The 22,816-nt window shown below is 50.1% G+C and overlaps 1 protein-coding gene across 1 annotated transcript in view; it reads right to left on the reverse strand.

Annotated features, from left to right (window-relative positions):
* The window catches only part of CAMK1D (calcium/calmodulin dependent protein kinase ID), a 154,672-nt gene that overhangs the window by 82,492 nt on the left and 49,364 nt on the right, over positions 1–22,816 (reverse strand). The window lies entirely within an intron of this gene.

Raw genomic sequence — 22,816 nt, forward strand, 5'->3', positions numbered from 1 at the left:
CGCGACCCGGCACCGGGCCACAGAAGCCTCAATGCTGGGTCGTGGGGGCCTCCCATCGACGTCCCACTGCTAGGTGGGGTTCCGCTGGCCCTACCGCGTTCACGCAGTGACCTCTGGTCTTTCCGCTGCCAGGGGGGCTGCTCTGGCCCTGCCGCGTTCACACGGCGACCTCTGGGCTTCTCACCGCCAGAAGGAGCTCAGCGCTCAGCAGACCAAGCTGCACGGCACGGAAAGTCAACAGTTAAAGGTGAGTTGCTCCCATCCCTTCTTTCCATTTTTCTTTTCTTTTCTTTTCCTTTCTTTCTTCCTTTTTCGCTTCCTTTCTTTCACTCCTTCTCTCCCATTTTCTTCCTATTTTTCTCTTTCTTTTTTCTCTATAGGTTTTTTCAACTCTCTCCCCCTCCCTCCCTTTCATTCTTTCTTTCTCAGTCCTTCCTTCCTTACTATTGTGAGTAGACTGGGGGGGAGGGGGAAGAAGCTTGAAATGCCCTACCATTTTATGTTTTTCTTTCTTTCTTTCTCTCTCTCTTTCTCACAGTCAGTCTTTTCCGTTGTCTTCCTTCCTCTCTCTCTCTCTCTCCTTCCTTCCTTCCTTCCTTCCTTGCCATTGCTAATCTGAGAAGATCGGGGGGGGGGGAGCTTGAAATGCCCTGCCGTTTCATGTTTTCCCAGGCTGTCATTTCATGTTTTCCCAGGGTGAAAACATTTTATATTTTTAGTTTTCTGCTCTGTGATCCTTGTGCTTTTTCTTGATGTTTTATTTTTAAAATTGCATTGCAAAATCCCACTATTCTCCTACCTTTCCTAAACAAAATATTGCAAGAGTTTTAAGCGTGTCTGTACATCATTTCCTGCCCCCTGGCTCCACCCCAAAGTCTCCTGGCTCCACCCCCAAATTTTAGTGGGCCACAAAGGAGAAGTGTAAAAATAACCGGGCCACCGGGGGGGGGGTGGAGTTTGGGAAACCGTGTGATAGACAATACTTTAAACTGAGCTCAATAACAAATGGCCAATCAAGAGATCTCCTGAAGACTGAAAGTAATATGCATGCTCTGTCTAGCTCCTGCAAATACTTAAGCTGTAGCATTCTCACAATTATTTTTTTAAAGTAGCAATTTCAAGTTGGTTTCTATATCAGTGATCACAACCTTGGGACCTCCTAAATGATTTTTAAAGCCGTTCCAAATGGGGCAGCACATAATCAGGATTATTATGCATGGGCTTTTCTGCTTATCTGAGGTGGTAGATTTCATGAAAATTATGCACAGACCATTTTTAGCTCATCAACTATCATTAGTGTTAGTGTATTTTATGTGTGGCCCAAGACAATTCTTCTTCCAGTGTGACCCAGGGAAGCCAAAAGATTGGACACCCCAGCTTTAACTGGGAGAGCCAGTTTGGTGTAGTGGTTAAGTGTGCGGACTCTTATCTGAGAGAACCGGTTTGATTCCCCACTCCTCCACTTGCACCTGCTGGATGGCCTTGGGCCAGCCATAGCTCTGGCAGAGGTTGTCCTTGAAAGGGCAGCTGCTGTGAAAGCCCTCTCCAGCCCCACCCACCTCACAGGGTGTCTGTTGTGGGGGAGGAAGGTAAAGGAGATTGTAAGCCGCTCTGAGACTCTTTGGAGTGGAGGGCGGGATAGAAATCCAATATCATCTTCTTCTTCTTTGTCTTAACGTTTTCTAAAGTTTTAAAGTTTGCTTGAAAGAGCGGCTTTAAAGTTTACATGGGATCTAAGGCAATGCTTTAGGTATTGTATTATCTTTACAGAAGACAGTTTGCTTCAACCCCTCCTCCCCCCCCCACCCCGAGATTGATAGAATGAGGATTGTTATATGGCGTTCATATTCTATGTTCATATTCCATGAGGAGTTGTGGCTCAGTGGTAGAGCTTCTGATTAGATGCAGAAAGTCTCAAGTTTAGTCCCTGGCATCTTCAGTGAAAAGGATGACACGAGGGCCGGCTCTCCCACTAGGCAAACTAGGCAGTTGCCTAGGGTGCCGGGAGGGTGGGGGTGTCAAATTGGGCTCCCCACCCCCTCCCGGTGCCCCAGGCAAGCACCTAGTTTGCCTGCCTCCACCGGCCACTACCGCTGCCCGTCACTGCTGCTGCCACCAACAACCCCCTTCCCTTTGCTTCCCCCCACCCATCCCTCCTTTCCCTTCCCTTCCCTGCTATCGCAGCTGCACTCCCTTCCCTTTGCTCCCTTTCTCTTCCCCGCTGCCGCGATCACAGAGCACAGCAAGGCGGTGGCTGCACCCCCTTCCCTCACCCTTTCCCTTCCCTGCCACCACGATCACAGCACGCGGCAAGGCGGCGGCTGCACCCCTTCCCTTTGCTCCCCTCCACGCGTTCACAGCCCGACATGGGTGAACCTTATCTTTAGAATGACCGGGCTGAAATGAAGGCTTGGCTCCCCCTCCCTTCTGGTTCTGGAAAGGAGGGGGGGGGAGCAAAGCCTTCATTTCAACCCGGTCATTCTAAAGATAAGGTTCATCCGCGTTGGGCTGTGAATGTGCGGGGGGGGGGGGAGCGAAGGAAAGGGGGTGCCACCACCGCTGCGTGGCACGGGGTGTGTATGCGATGGGGGGCACCTGCCTGAAGAGCCACACACCCTTGGGGCAGCACTGGCCACGGGGAGGTGACACTGGCTGCGGGGGGGGGGGCGGGTGGCACTGGCCACGGGGAGGGGCAGCAGAGAGGCACCTGCCTAGGGCTCCACGAACACATGGGCTAACGCGCTGGATGAGACAATAGATGCTGTGAAAGACATCTTCCTAAGACTCTGGGAAGACTATCCAATCTGAATAGACAATACAAACTTTCATACATAAGTGTGGTCTGATTCAGTACAAGGCGGCTTCAAGTGATCTTAAGCCATGAAATACACTGAAGTGCCCAGAGAAAATGCATGAACACCTGAAGCTGCCTTGTACTGTCAGACCACTTCAAGGTTAGTATTGTCTACTCAAACCAGCAATGGCTTTAACAGCAGGGGTGTCAAACATACAGCCCAGGGGTCAGAACTTGCCTGTCCAGGTCCATTATCTATCCCACGAGCAAGGAAGAGGAGGGTATTGGTGTCAGCAAGAACAGCAAAAAGACCCACATCAGATCAGTTGGATGGAGGGTCCCCTCTTCTCTTTCTCGGGCCAGGCTGTGCATGTGAAGCCTCTGCCCCCTCTCCTCCTCCTGTCACTGCTTCCCTGCCAGTGTTCATGCATGTTGGGCCTTCCCCTTCGCTTCAGCAGCAGAAGCCACCTCCTTTGCCACTGCCGCCACCACCTTCTCCTCCTCCTCTGCCTGCCTCTCTTATTCTTTCTCTGCCGCAATGCTGGAGAAATGGCTCTTTGAGAGGAGTGAGGAGGGAAGGAAGAAGAAGAAGAAGAAGAAGAAGAAGAAGAAGAAGAAGAAGAAGAAGAAGAAGAAGAAGAAGAAGAAGAAGAAGAAGAAGAAGAAGAAGAAGAAGAAGAAGAAGAAGAAGAAGAAGAAGAAGAAGAAGAAGAAGAAGAAGAAGAAGAAGAAGAAGAAGAAGAAGAAGAAGAAGAAGAAGAAGAAGAAGAAGAAGAAGAAGAAGAAGAAGAAGAAGATGATGATGATGATGATGATGATGATGATGATGATGATGATGATGATGATGATGATGATATTGGATTTATATCCCGCCGTCCACTCCGAAGAGTCTCAGAGCGGCTCACAATCTCCTTTCCCTTCCTCCCCCACAACAGACACCCTGTGAGGTAGATGAAGATATTGGATTTATATCCCGCCCTCCACTCCAAAGAGTCTCAGAGCGGCTCACAATCTCCTTTCCCTTCCTCCCCCACAACAGACACCCTGTGAGGTAGATGAAGATATTGGATTTATATCCCGCCCTCCACTCCGAAGAGTCTCAGAGCGGCTCACAATCTCCTCTACCTTCCTCCCCCACACCCTGTGAGGTGGGTGGGGCTGAGAGAGCTCTGACAGAAGCTGCCCTTTCAAGGACAACCTCTGCCAGAGCTATGGCTGACCCAAGGCCATGCTAGCAGGTGCAAGTGGAGGAGTGGGGAATCAAACCTGGTTCTCCCAGATAAGAGTCTGCAGACCTAACCACTACACCAAACTGGTTCACCGGCGTTGGGCTGTGAATGTGTGGGGGAAGGAGCGAAGGGAAGGGGGTGCCACCACCGCTGCGTGGCACGGGGTGTGTATGCGATGGGGGGCACCTGCCTGAAGAGCCACACACCCTTGGGGCGGCACTGTCCACGGGGAGGTGACACTGGCTGGGTGTCAAAGAATCAATGGGCTGACCCCATGGACACGCAAATAACCAGACTGGTGTTATTTTAAAAAACCCACATATTTATTTAGTTTGTTATAAAGACAGATAATTTAGTGAGAATACAGCCAACAGATTACCAAAAGTCAAACAGGAAATAAAACAAAAAGCTAGCTTTGTCTATCTACCACCTTTAAGAACTGCGAGGTGGCAGAAACTCGCATCCGGATAGAGGCCTTTTCTCAGCATAATCTACAGTCTCAGCAATTGCAAAACACAGCAATAGGTTTGCAGCCCATGAAAATCTCAGCCAACCTCTGGAGTCATATTGCAATTATAGGCTTTTCTGACCCGCCCCCCCCCCAAGTCAGGTGACATGTCTTCAGGAGAAAGCTTTGGAAAAATTGCATTACTGCTCCTCGTCTCCCGCCTCTCATCACTAGAAGACATGCTCTCATGGGAAGCTAATTGTCCTTTTCTACTCTGACCTTGAAGGCAGGCTGATAAACTAACTAGTAATGCCTATAAGGAAAACCAGGCTTGTTATTATACACGTTAACCCTTGAGGGAAGGCAAACGGGCACTTTGCCTTACAGAGAGAGAACATCACTATGTGTGAAGCTGGTGGTGGGGGAACTGCGGATGGAAATGGACTAGGGATGCCAGTCCCCAGCTATTGGCAGAGGCTCCCCCAATTTTGGGGGCTTCTCCTGATGCCAGTCAGGTGGCTGGCAGAGGAAGCCCCGCCCCCAACAGTTGTCTGGGGCTCCACTTGGAAAGAGGAGGGGCCACCCGCTCCTGCCTTCCAAGAGGCACTCTTTCCAAGTGCAGGCTGCCCACTCCCACCTTGCGAGAGCCACGCCCTCTCCCAAATCCCCCCACCAGGGAAAAGACTGAACCTGGCAACCCTTAAATGGTTGTGGCAAGGAGGCGCTGCCAGCCTCTATGGGAGTACCCCACAGGAACAATAGGGTTCCCTGCTATGGAAACAAAATGGATGCCAGTCAGAAACAGGCCAAGGAGAACCGCTCTCTGCAAAGGGACCAGAGGAATATGCTTGGGCTTGTTCTGGTTACAACACAGGCGTCCTTCTGGTCTGGCCTCTCTCCCCCTCCCCAAGAAATGCATACAACAATAAGGGCTCACAAGTAATGTATTGTTTCTATCCTCATCCTAGGCCGCTGATTAATGGCCTTTATTCCTGTTGCATTTGGCAGAGTCCCTTTTTTGCCAAAACAAGAGACTCAACAACAGAGGTGGAAACGAGATGAATAGGCAGATCTTTATTGTTTTCACATTAACGTGGGAAGGAAAACAATTTTCCACCCTTCCTTCATCTTCTCCATAGTCATAGATATTTATACCTTTCTGTAAACAAAGCCCAACTTACAGATTGGTTACATCGTACCGGTACTGCAGTTGGAGCCCTCTGCTCACAACCTGAGTTCGATCCCAGCAGAAGCTGGTTCAGGTAGCCGGCTCCAGGTTGACTCAGCTTTCCATTCTTCCGAGGTCGGTAAAATGAGTCCCCAGCTTGCTGGGGGGAAAGTGTAGATGACTGGGGAAGGCAATGGCAAACCACCCCGTAAAAAATCTGCCGTGAAAACGTTGTGAAAGCAACATCACCCCAGAGTCAGAAACGACTGGTGCTTGCACAGGGGACTACCTTTACCTTTACATTGTCCCTCGCTTCTGACACTCTGTTTACATTTATTGGCCAAATAAACATCCCATCTCCCAACTTAGAAGCGAAAGATGGATTGATATCACCCGGAGTCTCTAATCAGGACCTCCACATCTCACTTGTTCACATTCCCATATCTGTGGTTTCCCCCCCTTTCCTGCTGGTCTCCAGTGTGGACCCCTGGCTAAACTCCAAAATGTGCAAGAGCACAACTTCTGCTCTAGCAGGGGGATTTGACCTTCTCCAAGAGATAGGCTCCTGGAGGCTCCCAGAGATACAAAAGATAACTTACTTTCCACGGAAAGATGTTTACAGAACAAATAATGATAACAAACCTCTGCTAAAGAAGATTCTTTCATATATAGTATGCTTAGCAAAAATCCTAATAGAAACCATTGTTCCCTGTTCCCCAGACCACTTCAGGTCTAGAATAGAGAGGAAAAGGCCCTATATACTTTAAGGCAAGTTACACAAATATAATACTTTGAATGTAATGGTCTAGTTCTAACTACTAAGGCAGGTTAGTGCAAATGAGTTTTATGATCAGGCTTAGTGCAATTCTATTTGGCACTCTGTTCATGTTCTAGAGCAATTCTGAATCTACGTCCTACATTCCTGGCTTCTTCCTATAACTCAGCTTCTTTTATTTACTTCTATGCTAATTTCTCACTTTGCGCAAATCCTTTGTCTTCCACCCTGACTCCTCAGAGTATCCAGACTAAATTAAATCACCCATTAAGTTCATCATGGCCCATCCTAGCAAACATCAAGAGTCATTTTCCCTTATTGTTTTGAGCTGGGGATCCATTCAGACACCCAAGAAAGACACACCATCACCTATTAAGGAGCAATCATAGCTCTGGGAGGGCTCCCCACTCCTCCAAACCCTATAAAACATGAGAGCTAGCCACACCTCTTTTTTCAATCTGGAAACATAGGTTGTTCCCCCATTACTTTGTGTAACGGGCCTCAGATGTGGCATGATGGCAGTGCATGTCTCCATCTTTAATTTCTAAATTGACTTCCTGCACATCTGGACAGGTTGGATTGCCTTTACAATAAACCTTAAATTCCCTATTCCTCACCTCTACTTTCCTAGCCTCTTGATTGTGTGTGTATTCTGATTGTTTTATGTGCGATTGCATTTTTACATATTTTTATAGTAAACATTTTAAATATATATTTATTCTGGAGTCTTCTTTCTGAAACCGGACCTTCGTATCATTGGAAAAAGACCCCTGCTACAAAATAGCTCTACCTATGGTCTACCTCTTGCTAATTCCCCTATCAAAAAGAAGAGACCCCCCCAGCATTTCCTGTAACATGGTTGTTAGGGGAAGTGTAGGAACAGGAATGCGAGAGAGTATCTGGAGGGTGGAAGATAAGGGGCTGGAGGAAAGGGCATGGAAGGGAAGGGTTGAAATGTGTGCAGTGACGTGTGTGAAAGGCCATAGAAGAGGGAGGAGGAATATAGCTTTTAGGGAGAGGGAAGGTGCTGAGTGTTTTGATTTGGGAGGGTGGCATGCGAGAGCAGGGGTGTCGTTGGAGTCTAAGTTAAAACAGGAATCTTGTGCTGCCATAAAGACTTAATGAGATTTTGTTGCATCATTTTAAAAAAAATTTCTAGGCATCTGTACCTTGCTTTTTGTGAGGTTTGTCAAATAGCAACCAGACTTTCTCTATAGAGATATAGGTGAAGCTTTATTGAGTTGCTATAGTACACAACCCTTCTCATTGCAGAGACATTGCCAGGAGTGAAAATAATAGATACAAATAGGGTGGCCAGACCGTCCCGGTCTCCCGGTTCTTTCCCGAATCTGGCCCCCAATTCCCGGCTCCCGGGCTGGGTATACCGGGACCATTAGAGGTCCCGGTTTAGCCAGCCAGAGAGCCGGGGGCCGCGCGCGCGGGCAGAGAAGGCGGCGAGTGAGGGAGGGAGCGACCCTGCGCGTGCGCAGATCGCCCTGCGCACGCGCAAGGACGCTCCCTCCCTCACTCGCTGCCTTCCCCGCCCGCGCACGGGGCCTGGCGGTGGCGGCGGAGGCCCGGGAGGTCGTCGGAAAGGCCCGCGGTGGCCGCTGGAGGCCCTCCAGCGACCCCCGCAGGCCTTTCCGAGGCTTCCCCGGCCTCTAAACCCCCACCCCCCGTTGTCCTCCGCCCGGGAGGGCGTCGGAAAGGCCCGCGGTGGCCGCTGGAGGCCCTCCAGCGGCCACCGCGGGCCTTTCCGACGCCCTCCCGGCCTCTAAACCCCCACCCCCCTTTGTCCTCCGCCCGGGAGGGCGTCGGAAAGGCCCGCGGTGGCCGCTGGAGGCCCTCCAGCGGCCACCGCGGGCCTTTCCGACGCCCTCCCGGCCTCTAAACCCCCACCCCCCTTTGTCCTCCGCCCGGGAGGGCGTCGGAAAGGCCCGCGGTGGCCGCTGGAGGCCCTCCAGCGGCCACCGCGGGCCTTTCCGACGCCCTCCCGGCCTCTAAACCCCCACCCCCCTTTGGCCTCCGCCCGGGAGGGCGTCGGAAAGGCCCGCGGTGGCCGCTGGAGGCCCTCCAGCGGCCACCGCGGGCCTTTCCGACGCCCTCCCGAGCCTCTTAACCCCCACCCCCCGTTGTCCTCCGCCCGGGAGGGCGTCGGAAAGGCCCGCGGTGGCCGCTGGAGGCCCTCCAGCGGCCACCGCGGGCCTTTCCGACGCCCTCCCGAGCCTCTAAACCCCCACCCGCCGTTGTCCTCCGCCCGGGAGGGCGTCAGAAAGGCCCGCGGTGGCCGCTGGAGGCCCTCCAGCGGCCACCGCGGGCCTTTCCGACGCCCTCCCGAGCCTCTTAACCCCCACCCCCCGTTGTCCTCCGCCCGGGAGGGCGTCGGAAAGGCCCGCGGTGGCCGCTGGAGGCCCTCCAGCGGCCACCGCGGGCCTTTCCGACGCCCTCCCGGCCTCTAAACCCCCACCCCCCTTTGTCCTCCGCCCGGGAGGGCGTCGGAAAGGCCCGCGGTGGCCGCTGGAGGCCCTCCAGCGGCCACCGCGGGCCTTTCCGACACCCTCCCGAGCCTCTAAACCCCCACCCCCCGTTGTCCTCCGCCCGGGAGGGCGTCGGAAAGGCCCGCGGTGGCCGCTGGAGGCCCTCCAGCGGCCACCGCAGGCCTTTCCGACGCCCTCCCGAGCCTCTAAACCCCCACCCCCCGTTGTCCTCCGCCCGGGAGGGCGTCGGAAAGGCCCACGGTGGCCGCTGGAGGCCCTCCAGCGGCCACCGCGGGCCTTTCCGACGCCCTCCCGGCCTCTAAACCCCCACCCCCCTTTGTCCTCCGCCCGGGAGGGCGTCGGAAAGGCCCGCGGTGGCCGCTGGAGGCCCTCCAGCGGCCACCGCGGGCCTTTCCGACGCCCTCCCGGCCTCTAACCCCCCACCCCCCTTTGTCCTCCGCCCGGGAGGGCGTCGGAAAGGCCCGCGGTGGCCGCTGGAGGCCCTCCAGCGGCCACCGCGGGCCTTTCCGATGCCCTCCCGGCCTCTAAACCCCCACCCCCCGTTGTCCTCCGCCCGGGAGGGCGTCGGAAAGGCCCGCGGTGGCCGCTGGAGGCCCTCCAGCGACCACCCTGGGCCTTTCCGACGCTTCCCGGGCCTCTACCACCCCCCCCGTGCTCCTCCGCCCGGGAGGGCGTCGGAAAGGCCTCTCCGCCGCCGGACTCGTCGCCGCCGGACTCGCCGCAGGTAAGGGGGCCGAAAATGGGGGGGGGGCTGGCGGGAGGGGGTGGCCTTCCTTCCTTCCCTCCCTCCTTTCTTCCTTCCTTCCCTCCTTCCTTTCTTCCTTCCTTCCCTCCCTCCTTTCTTCCTTCCCTCCTTCCTTCCTCCCTTCCTTCCTTCCCTCCCTCCTTTCTTCCTTCCCTCCTTCCTTTCTTCCTTCCCTCCCTCCTTTCTTCCTTCCTTCCTTCCCTTCCTTCCCTCCCTTTCTCCCTTCCTTCCTTCCCTCCCTCCCTCCTTATGTTCTTATGTGACACAGAGTGTTGGACTGGATGGGCCACTGGCCTGATCCAACAGGGCTTCTCTTATGTTCTTATGTGACCCAGAGTGTTGGACTGGATGGGCCACTGGCCTGATCCAACAGGGCTTCTCTTATGTTGTTATGTGACGCAGAGTGTTGGACTGGATGGGCCACTGGCCTGATCCAACAGGGCTTCTCTTATGTTGTTATGTGACGCAGAGTGTTGGACTGGATGGGCCACTGGCCTGATCCAACAGGGCTTCTCTTATGTTCTTATGTGACCCAGAGTGTTGGACTGGATGGGCCACTGGCCTGATCCAACAGGGCTTCTCTTATGTTCTTATGTGACCCAGAGTGTTGGACTGGATGGGCCACTGGCCTGATCCAACAGGGCTTCTCTGATGTTCTTATGTGACGCAGAGTGTTGGACTGGATGGGCCACTGGCCTGATCCAACAGGGCTTCTCTTATGTTCTTATGTGACGCAGAGTGTTGGACTGGATGGGCCACTGGCCTGATCCAACAGGGCTTCTCTTATGTTCTTATGTGACGCAGAGTGTTGGACTGGATGGGCCACTGGCCTGATCCAACAGGGCTTCTCTTATGTTCTTATGTGACGCAGAGTGTTGGACTGGATGGGCCACTGGCCTGATCCAACAGGGCTTCTCTTATGTTCTTATGTGACGCAGAGTGTTGGACTGGATGGGCCACTGGCCTGATCCAACAGGGTTTCTCTTATGTTCTTATGTGACCCAGAGTGTTGGACTGGATGGGCCACTGGCCTGATCCAACAGGGCTTCTCTTATGTTGTTATGTGACGCAGAGTGTTGGACTGGATGGGCCACTGGCCTGATCCAACAGGGCTTCTCTTATGTTGTTATGTGACGCAGAGTGTTGGACTGGATGGGCCACTGGCCTGATCCAACAGGGCTTCTCTTATGTTCTTATGTGACCCAGAGTGTTGGACTGGATGGGCCACTGGCCTGATCCAACAGGGCTTCTCTTATGTTCTTATGTGACCCAGAGTGTTGGACTGGATGGGCCACTGGCCTGATCCAACAGGGCTTCTCTTATGTTCTTATGTGACGCAGAGTGTTGGACTGGATGGGCCACTGGCCTGATCCAACAGGGCTTCTCTTATGTTCTTATGTGACGCAGAGTGTTGGACTGGATGGGCCACTGGCCTGATCCAACAGGGCTTCTCTTATGTGACGCAGAGTGTTGGACTGGATGGGCCACTGGCCTGATCCAACAGGGCTTCTCTTATGTTCTTATGTGACGCAGAGTGTTGGACTGGATGGGCCACTGGCCTGATCCAACAGGGCTTCTCTTATGTTCTTATGTGACGCAGAGTGTTGGACTGGATGGGCCACTGGCCTGATCCAACAGGGCTTCTCTTATGTTCTTATGTGACGCAGAGTGTTGGACTGGATGGGCCACTGGCCTGATCCAACAGGGCTTCTCTTATGTGACAATACTGACTTTGGTGGACCCAAGCACTGATTCAGTGTAAGGGAGCTTTGTGTTTGTGTCTTCTAGTGCAATTTTGTTCTCAGATCCTGTATTTACTTCATCAGTATATGGGATAAGGCACTTTCTCAACTGTGCTGCATAATGCAGCCTATTTATTTTGTCCTGTTGGCTCTGTTGGCTCTATCTGCGCCACCTTCATCACTTTCGGGGTGTGGATCCCCCAGTGGAGTGGTCTCCCGACTCCCTTCGCCGGCTGTTTCTGATAGCCGTGCGCCCCCTCTTTCATTTGATATGTGTCCCGTGCGGGTGCCACCCTCCCGCCGGGAGATGCCGCAAAATGAGCCCCCTTGAGGCTTATGGCGGCAGGGCTCGGGGGAAGCGAGCTAGACTGCTGTTCTTTTGAGGGGTTATAGAGTGTTTCGAGCCCGTCCCTGTGGCATCGGTCCCATCATTGTGGAGCCCAGGGGGCCGGCGCAGCGGCACGCCGAAGCAGCCTGTCACTAATAACACAGTTCGAGATGCAGGACAAGAACCCGGAAGTGACCGACAGGCTGCTTCAGCGTGCCGCTGCGCCGGCCCCCTGGGCCCCACAACGATGGGACCGATGCCACAGGGACGGGCTCGAAACACTCTATGACCCCTCAAAAGAACAGCAGTCTAGCTCGCTTCCCCCGAGCCCTGCCACCATAAGCCTCGAGGGGGCTCATTTTGCGGCATCTCCCGGCGGGAGGGTGGCATCCGCACGGGACACATATCAAATGAAAGAGGGAGCGCAGGGCTATCAGAAACAGCCGGCGGAGGGAGTCGCGAGACCACCCCACTGGGGGATCCACACCCCGAAAGTGATGAAGGTGGCGCAGATAGAGCCAACAGAGCAAACAGGACAAAATAAATAGGCTGCATTATGCAGCACAGTTGAGAAAGTGCCTTATCCCATATACTGATGAAGTATATACAGGATTTGAGAACAAAATTGTTTCCGGCGGTGATATTTGGGGGATTTTTGGGGACGTCACAGGAAGTGCTGTGAAGTCACTTCCTGTTTCCGGCAGTGGCATTTGGGGGAAATGATGTCATTTGGGGGAAGTAATGTCACAGGAAGTGATGTCACTTCCCGCTTCCGGCAGGTGACGCGGGGAAATGATGTCACAGGAAGTGGTGTCACTTCCTGTTTCCGGCGGTGGCATGGCGTCACCGGAAGTGACGTCACTTCCTGTTTCCGGCGGCGCGCGCTTCGTGCGCGCGCACCCTTACCTTCCCTCCCCAGAGGTGTCCCTGGCTGGCCTTCAGACATTATGGTCACCCTAGATACAAAGAGTTCTAAATAACCCAGTTCCCAGCTCCCCCCTCCCAGACACAACTAGCATAAACAGTCAAAAGGCGGTTGCTCTTTAATGAAAACAAGGCAGGATATAACTCAAGGAAACTACAAAGTGTTATCTGGAAGGATGTGCCTCCTTTTCCCCAGACAGCACATGGAGGAGTCATTCATGAGATGGTGCTCCCAGGCTCCAAGGCAATTCAGAAAAGAATGTTTTCAAGTCTCTCACCAACCATTCCCCAAGGGCGTGCCATGTAACATAGCAGAGTTCAGGCGATACAACACTAAACCTGAAACGATCACAACTTTATGACAGAAAACATAGTATGGATTCTGACTCTTTTCTCTTCAAATGGGGACCCAAAGCAATTTACAAGTATTGTTCTCCCCATCTATGATTCACACAACATTAGGCTGAGAGTGACTGGCCCGAAGTCACCCAGCAACTTCCACAGCAGAGTGGGGCTTATGAACTTGGATCTCCCAGTTGTTAGTCTCCATGCTCAGACCTCCGCACTATGGGGTATGTGTGTGTCTTTGTAGAAGGTCAGGTCTAATTAGTAATGCCATCAGTAAGTGGTACTGAAGAACAAGTAAAGGAGTGGTCAGAGGGAGCAGGCGAGATCAGGAGGAGAGTGGGTTGGTGTGGATGAATCATGCAGGAGGTGGTGGGAGGTAAAGGCTGCTTTAGGAGTTCTGGTCATTAACAGGTCGCTGGTGAATTTGCAGAGGGTTCATGATTTTTGTGGTGTATTGAGAGCAAGTGTTGAGAGGGGTGGCTCCAGTTCCTTGGAGTAGTTATATGTGTATTTTTGGGATGGACCTCTAAGGGGGGAATAAACCCTGCTTCACAAAAATGATTCCAGGGTTGAAGAGAAAAAACACCCTGCTTAGCTAGTGGGAAGTTTATTTTTGGAGAGGGAACAGAAGAACATAAGAGAAGCCATGTTGGATCAGGCCAATGGCCCATCCAATCCAACACTCTGTGTCACACAGTGGCCAAATATATATATATATATATATAGCCACTGATGGACCTTTGCTCCATATTTTTATCCAATCCCCTCTTGAAGCTGGTTATGCTTGTAGCTGCCACCACCTCCTGTGGCAGTGAATTCCACATGTTAATCACCCTTTGGGTGAAGAAGTACTTCCTTTTACCCGTTTTAACCTGACTGCTTAGCAATTTCATTGAAAGCCCACAAGTTCTTGAATTGTGAGAAAGGGAGAAAAGTACTTCTTTCTCTACTTTCTCCATCCCACGCATAACCTTGTAAACCTCTATCATGTCACCCCGCAGTTGACGATAATGGTTTTGTGGAGTCCCCCCCCCCTTGTTTCACTTCCAAGCCGAAGGTAATTCAGAAGCATATGCATTCCCTCGGATTTTTCATCCCCATGTTTTCCCTGCCCCTCAGAGAACACTCCTCCACTGTTGTTGACACTGAGGTTATTACCCCCACTCTGCACCTCCCACCATCTTCTCCCCTTCATCAGTGCTTACTGTTTTCATCATGTAAAGTTTTTTTTGGGGGGAGGGGGTTTACAAATTGAATGAGTTTAGCAATATGAGGATTTTTTTGTTTGCTAAACTTGGATCACTGGTGAAAAATTATTCATAGTTTGTGTATGTGTTCAGGAGCCAAAACTGCAGATAGAGTTCTCCATGCAGGCTCAAATGGGGCTCTACTAGGCAGCACGGTTTAATCGGACTGCCAACATAGCCCGCAAGGAGCTCTGCTGAGGCTCTGTTGTGCTGCCTAGTTGAAATGGGACTGCCCAGCAGAGTTCTCCCAGGAGCTGATCCTGTGGGGAGTGTTCTCCCTGCAGGCTCAGCTGAGGTTCTCTGTGTGTATGTGTGTGTGTGTGAGTGTATGCAGTTTAGTCAATTTCAGGATGCTTTTTAAAAACTTTGCCTGCATTCATCTGTGCCCCAGTTCATTCAAGGAGGATTTAAATGGACAGTGCTTCCTTGACAGACATGGGGGAAAAAAACTTTTGGTACCACCCCACACATCACAAAATACATTCCCAACCCAATTTAGAAAAACTGAATTGTTTGGTTGTAGCTGCAAAATATATATACTGGGTGGGGGGGGGGGGAGGGAATTGTGCATATGGCAGGCACAGAAATCCAATGTCAAATTTAAAGGCTTCATTGCTTCGATACTCTGCAATAAGCTGTCAGTGCATAAAGAGCCCTGTGGAGAAACGCCATCTTGGTTAATGTTGGTGCTTGGTTGGAGGGGAACATGAAACTACTAGGCAGGCTGTGTGGCCTAACCTTCCCTTCACTCCCCCCCTCCCTTCCGGAGTTAAACCATCAACTCTAGGGGAAAAGCCTCCTAGAGGGGCAGGAAGTTCTTTTGGTTTTTTGTATTTGAATTAGGCGGGAAAAGGGCAGTCCGCAGCTGGCTCTCCAAGAGAGAGGTTGTGAGTCTGTGGGCTCCTGACTGTGGGAGAGGCCTACTCAAGAGGAGGAGGACCCCAGGCAGTCAGACCGAGTAAGTCATTCACAAGGTAGGGCAAGTTTACACCAGGGACGAGAGGATGCGTTTAAATCCACCTTTTATTTGCCCTTGCTGCTGATGAGGTGCTGTGCTAAACTTGTACATGTAACTGTTTTTGTTTTTATTTTTATTTCTCTTCTTATTAAACATTTTTACTGTTGTGAATGCTGGCAGTCAAACTCTGTACCACATAGATCCCAACCGCTTAGACCACGCTGCTTTATGAAGGGGGCCCCAGGGAAGGGGGAAGGCATGCAGTTGGACAAGGTGCCAATCCTCCAGGGGTTCCCCGAAGAAGTGCTGTGGTCTCTGTAATACCCAAGTACAGGGTGGCAGAGGACCTTGAGGCCTGGCCTCATAGCTGGAGAGGGGGGATTGGGAGTCCTGTTCCTCTCAATCCGAACCCCTCGACTGAGCAGGTGGTGGCAGCGAGCCCAAGTGGCCGGAGGAGAAATAGCTCCCTCCAGGAGTTGGCAACTCAATAGGGAGTTGACGGGACCGGGTCTGAAAGCAGAATCGGGCCGGTTCCGTCACAGGCCCTCTTAGGGATGGGTATGAACCAGGTGACAAACCAAAATCTGACCGGGACTTTGCCCGGTTCAAGGCTCACAAACTGAAGTTCGTTGCCCATATGTTCGTCCAAGCTTCTGGGCATGGCTTGGAGTGGATCAGAAAGTCTGATATGAAAATGCTAGGTAACAGTGGGGGCAATGACATTCTCCAGCCTTGGAAAAAGGAATTGGGACTCTCAAAGCTTGACAGGAAATGCTGCCTTGCCAATAACGGAGTTCGCATCCCATTGGTCATAATGGAAAGGGGATGATGTACATAAGCATCAGATGAGCACACATTTCATTTTATCCTCCCCTTTTGGGGTTGCAGTTGAGGGATTGCTCTTTGGGTGTTTTTTGTTTTTGGGCTGCTTTTTTTTGGGGGGGGGAATTCAATTTAGTTACTGCCTGGGGTGCCTTACTCTTCTTCATTTCAAGTGTCATCCCACTTCTCCTGGCGAGGGGGTTGCCTGCCTGGTTCCACAGTCACTGCTTGGGGTGACTTCCCTTGACTCCTCTCTGTTTTAAACCTCATGCCACTTTTCCTTTGGACCTGATCTGTGTGAGTTACTGCCCAGCGTCCCTTACTCCTATTCCTTTCAAATGCCACCCAATGCTGCTGGGTTTTTTTGCCTGCCTGGTTCCAGAGCTACTGCTTGGGATGCCTTCCTTTGCCTGCTCTCCATTTCAAATCTCACTCCACTTCTCCTTTGAGTCTGATCTGTGTGGGTGGCCCAGTCATATGATCAGCCACATGGGTGAGGGGCACTGGGCCCAGGGAGACATGGCCACCACTCTGCAGGGCAGGACGGTTGTCCCTGCAATGAAGGGTGGGTTCGGGGAGAAACAACCTTATGAGTGGGTCCTGGCCGCCAGGCAGGAGGGTTGATTTACTCAGTTATCATGTTGGCTGTAAAGTGAGTCATATGGTAAGGAGGGTGCAGACCTGGGGAGACACAGCCACTAACTATGGAAGTGGCTCTCAGGCGGGGGGGTGGGATGGTTGGCCTGCCCAGTTATCGTATTGACCATAAGGTGAGCCACATGTTGAGGGAGGGTGGGCCTGGGGAGACATAGTCACCCACTCTGGAGGAGGCTCCCAGGTGGGATGGGAGGGTTGGCCTGGAGGGCTTATTTTGAGCAGGAACGCACAGGAAATCACAATCCCCCAGCCCACCACATATCTGTTTTTTAAAAATTAAGAGGATTGATCAGTTACAATGCAAGGCGGACATTGTTGTGTCTGTGACACGTTTGCTTTTCCTTCATCTTGTGCTATGTTTTTTAAGTCGGGCGGCTTTTTCAAAATTCAGAAGGCACTTGAATTTTTTTTTTTAAAAAAACCCCTAACCTAAAAAGGCACAGCTGGCTGCAAAAAGTAGGGAGACCAATTCAGCTTCTCTCTCCCCTCCCGTTCTGCTCCTGAGAAGAAGGGAAAGAGAGGTGGGGCTGCCAGGCTGGCTTTCCGTGTTTCTAGTTGTTAGCTGGCTGCAAGAAGGACAGATAACTATGGCTTCCCTCCTTCCCCTCCTGCTTGATTGATCAAAAGGGGAACGAGGCAGGGCCAGCTGCAAGAAGCACTAAGAACCACGGCTTCCCACTTTCCCCTCTTGCTCTATTTGAGCAGGAGGGGAAAGAGGCAGGGGCACAGCTGGCTGCTAGAAGCATTAAGAACCACATCTTCCCGAGTGAGAGGGGAAAGAGGAAGGATTGAGCCTTCTGTCTGTCTGCTAACAAAGCATCTAGCAAAATAGGAGAATGGAGCAGTATCTCCCCTTTTGTGATTTGTGTAGCACTGAACAAACTGGACTGTGTGTTGTTCACTGAAATAAATTTTCTTTGTGATCACCCAATGCTTCACTGAAGAATCTCCATGTTGCGTCACATAATGCACCAATCATCTGTTCCAAAAAATCAAGCTTGTCCATGAGAGGTGCCGCTGGCTACTGGCAGGTAAATGTGGACCTTGTGAAGAGGATTTTGGGAAGGAGAAACACAATAATTAAATCATGCATGTGCATTAAAAAATGGGGAAGGGGGTGAAGGGTTGGGCTACCGAATGGTGACAGGGATGGGGGAGTGGCTGAAACAGAACCAACACCCCAGAAATGCAGAACACAAGGAGTGGAGAAAAGAAAAAGAAGCTACAGGAAAAAAGCAGGCATGTGGAGAAAGAGAGGCAAGTTCATAATGCAGAAACACCCATATAAAGGCTGCTGTGATAGTCAGTGGCCTGTGTGCCAAAGCAGATGATGCATAAAGAGAAGATCTTTATGCATCATCTGCTTTGGCGCACAGGCCACTGACTATCACAGCAGCCTTTTCCCATAGCTTTCCGTATTTTTGTAAAACGGTGAATGTCTTATTGTTTTCCCTAAGCATATCTGATGTTGTATCTCAGTACTAAAAGGTCAAGGTCATCCCCTGTGCAAGCACCAGTTGTTTTCAACTTTGGGGTGACGTTGCTTTCACAACGTTTTCACGGCAGACTTTTTACGGGGTGGTTTGCCATTGCCTTCCCCAGTCATCTACACTTTCCCCCCAGCAAGCTGGCTACTCATTTTACCGATCTCGGAAAGATGGAAAGCTGAGTCAACCTGGAGCTGGCTACCTGAACCAGCTTCCGCTGGGACTGAACTCAGGTCGTGAGCAGAAGGCTCCAACTGTAATACTGCAGCTTTACCACTCTGCCCCACAGGGCTCTATCTCAGTACTAGCATGAAGGAAAAAATATGGGGAGGGGTTATTCTTATGCAGTTTTGTAGTGCTTAGGAGCTACAGGTATGGTCTGGCAAACAGGTTTCGCCAAGCACCAACAGGACATTTCTTACTTTGGATGTGCATGTATTACTAACAATGTAGATAAGTCCGCACACTTAACACCAATAGCCACATGATATCCATGACTAGTGATCTCAAGGGTACTAAATGTTATAACTGTGTCCGTATCAGAGTTTGCATGCTTAAGAAGGTTTAGAATAACTCATGTAAGATAATCAAGCTTTTAGAGACCTTACGTTCTTATTTCTGATGTTCTCATAGGATCATCAAGCAGTATACTACGTACTGTGTTGTTCTTTGCCTGTTATTACTATGTAATCTCCACCGAATATTATAATTATTATAAAACTAACATAAAGATCACAGCATCATAAACACAAAATAAAACTGATCAGACAATAGCATAAAAATGACCCAAAGGAAATTCAACAGGAAATTCAACAGGAGAGCCAGTTTGGTGTAGTGGTTAAGTGTGTGGACTCTTATCTGGGAGAACCGGGTTTGATTCCCCACTCCTCCACTTGCACCTGCTGGCATGGCCTTGGGTCAGCCATAGCTCTGGCAGAGGTTGTCCTTGAAAGGGCAGCTGCTGTGAGAGCCCTCTCCAGCCCCACCCACCTCACAGGGTGTCTGTTGTGAGGGAGGGAGATAAAGGAGATTGTGAGCCGCTCTGAGACTCTTCGGAGTGGAGGGCGGGATATAAATCCAATATCTTCATCTTCTTCTTCTTCCTCAGATGTCTTAACTGGTAAAATACTATCAATTGAACCCTAAAGCCATCTTAAATGACCTTCTGAAAGCCAGCAAAGATGGGTCAACTGAACTTTCCTGGGAAGACAGTTCTCTAGTCATGGTGCTGCACAAAGTAGACACCATCTTATCTCAATTTATAATGATATGAGAACCTCTGTGTCAAATGCCAAACTACATTTAAAAAATGCACATAAAAGCATGCAAAAAAAAAATCTTGTGGCACTGTAAAAACTTTGCATTGAGTAATACAGAATTCACACCTTCAGAATCTTCCGTGGCTTCAATAAATGCACACATTGCCAATTCCATTTTAAATATTATCGTATGCTTCTTCAATGAATGCAGGAGGAAATATTTGCATGTTGCTTTCCCACAATGCCCTGTTTATGACACTTAACATTTGGTGATCACAGAATAGTCTGTCTGGTGAGGACCATTCTCACCAGATAGGTGAGCCCCAAGAGAAGAGGTCCATCAATGGCTACTAGCCCTGGTAACTGAAAGGAGACTTCATCTACAGAGGCAGAAAACCTCCGAATATCAGTGCCGGGAAATAACATCGGGGAAGGCCTCTATTCCCTGCTTTTGGCCCTCTATAGTAATCCATTGGTCACTTTGTTAGACAAGATGCTTGACAGGATGGGCCACTGAGCTGTTCTTATGTTCTTATTTACAGGCCTGCTTGCCTAGTCTAACTCCTGCTGATCACCTCCTTTGATCCAGGGGGCAGCCCAGTTTCTCTGCCATCATCACATGCAGTTCAACCCTTATCTCACACCTGTGTATGTTTACTTAGAAGTCCGACTTACTCCCAAGTAGAGTGCATGGGACTGCACCCCTGGAGTACTAGCCCAACCAACAAACAAATCCTATACCCAGTTAATATACTACTTGGTGCAGAATGCTAGGTGGAAATATATTCTAGTATATATTTGCTATGTGGAAATATATTCTTATATATTTGCTAAGTCACATCCATATGCTTCCTTCTGGTAACGTTAAAATATGCACAAAATAAGTTTCCCAAGTCCAACTGAAGAACTATCTGGGGACTCTGGGGGTGGAGCCAGGAGACATTGGGGGTGGAGCCAGGAGCATGGTTGTGACAAGCATGATTGAACTCCAAAGGGAGTTCTGGCCATCACATTTAAAGGGACGGCACACCTTCTTTTGGGGCTCATAAAATTGGACCCCCTGGTCCAATCATTTTGAAATTTGGAAGGTGTTTTGAGAAGATTCACCAGATACTATGCTGAAATGTGATGCCTCTATCTAAAAAAAAAAAACAAACAGCCCCCCCCCCAAGAGCCTCAGATACCCATGGATCGATTCTCCATTATAACCTATGGGAATTGGTCTCCATAGGGAATTCTGGCGTGCCCAGCAGACATTCCCCCCCCCCCCCACTTTCTGATGACTTTGAAGCGGGGGGAGGGCCTCCAAACTGGGGGATCCCCTGCTCCCACCTGGGGGTTAGGACAGCACAACCGAAGTTATAGTGGCCAAATAACTAAGAATGTATTGAAACAAAATCATGCAAATATGTTCAATAGAAAACTAAATAGCAATAACAATTCCCCAAAAGTTTTACAGTCCCATCAAAGGAGTCCCAATGAACAGATCGACTTGATTATTCCAGCTTTGAATCCTCTTCTAGCATAGGCTGCTCCAACCACATATCTCATCCCAAGGAAAAGCTCAGAAAAAATATCAAAGTGTTTCTGATGCATCAATGACCAATTTCACACTAGACCTTTAATCCTGGTTTATCTCTGTCCCCAAGCTGACATTCTACACTAAAATCATAGAATCATAGAGTCATAAAGTTGCTTTATCTGATTCTATGATTCTAGTGCAGAATGCCAGTTTGGGGAGAGGGCTAAACCAGGATTACAGGTCTAGTGCGAAATTGGTCAAAGTTGCAAACAGCTGCAAAACCCACAAGATTCTTTTTCAGTGCGTCCAAAGACTGGACATAGAATTCCCAATGGACAAATGGGACAGAAAGTCTCCAGTAAGATTTCAAAATGGCACTAAACTCCAAAAGGCTCAAGGCCTTTTGGAAGAGGATTCGAAGGAGGAAGAATCAAGTCGACCTCCTGTTTTTTGGAACTCCTTTGATGGAACTGTGAAACTTTTGGGGTATTGTTATTGCTATTTAGTTTCTATTATTTTTAATCTGTACCCCCAAATTCCTTATGTTCCTCCAAAAACTTCGACATTTCTTGAGTGCTTGTAATTGTAAATCTCTTTCCTTTGTATTAAAAACTTAAGACCCTCTGGAAGTATCCATCTGTATCTCATTTCATTTTCTCTCAGCTTGTCAGTCAGTTTTTTATACAATCTTCTGTCATGTATAACTTTCCTTGGCAATTCTTTCATGATTCTTACACGACTGCCATCCACCTCCAATGTATTTTCAAATTGTTTACTTAGACTCCTTCCCACCATATCTCTTGCCACCAGTCTCACTACCACATCCCTTGGTAGTTTATTTTTCCTGGCGTAGTCTGAGTTAACCCTGTAAATATAATCATAAAAATAACTAGTTTCATCAGGGTCATCTCCCAAAAATTCAGCAATGATTTTTATTATATATGTCCTTAAATCAGTCTCAGCAGATTCAGGCATCCCTCTCAAGCGTATCTGATTTTCTATTAGTTTACAGTCTTGTAGTATTGCTTTCTCCTGTGTTTTTTTAATAGTGGAATCCACTGTTTCCATTCTTGCATCATGGTCTTTCACCTTTTCTTCTACCTCCTGCACTTTCTTTAACACTGCTTGGGAGTCTTTTCTGAGATCTTCAATGTCTTTTTTTAATTCTTTCTTACACTCAGTTACTGAATCTTTTATCACTTTAGCCAATCTTGCCTCCATGGCTTCTATTTGTTCCTGCAGTTTAAGAAGATATTGGATTTATATCCCGCCCTCCACTTCGAAGAGTCTCAGAGCGGCTCACAATCTCCTTTCCCTTCCTCCCCCACAACAGACACCCTGTGAGGTAGATGAAGATATTGGATTTATATCCCGCCCTCCACTCCGAAGAGTCTCAGTGCGGCTCACAATCTCCTTTCCCTTCCTCCCCCACAACAGACACCCTGTGAGGTAGATGAAGATATTGGATTTATATCCCGCCCTCCACTCCGAAGAGTCTCAGAGCGGCTCACAATCTCCTTTCCCTTCCTCCCCCACAACAGACACCCTGTGAGGTAGATGAAGATATTGGATTTATATCCCGCCCTCCACTTCGAAGAGTCTCAGAGCGGCTCACAATCTCCTTTACCTTCCTCCCCCACAACAGACACCCTGTGAGGTGGGTGGGGCTGAGAGGGCTCTCACAGCAACTGCCCTTTCAAGGACAACCTCTGCCAGAGCTATGGCTGACCCAAGGCCATGCTAGCAGGTGCAAGTGGAGGAGTGGGGAATCAAACCCGGTTCTTCCAGATAAGAGTCTGCACACTTAACCACTACACCAAACTGGCTCTCCAAGTTTAGATATTTTTACTTCCTCAAGTGACCTA

Source organism: Heteronotia binoei, chromosome 17 (genome assembly GCF_032191835.1).
Source record: "Heteronotia binoei isolate CCM8104 ecotype False Entrance Well chromosome 17, APGP_CSIRO_Hbin_v1, whole genome shotgun sequence".
In the NCBI taxonomy this organism is placed as follows: Eukaryota; Metazoa; Chordata; class Lepidosauria; order Squamata; family Gekkonidae; genus Heteronotia; species Heteronotia binoei.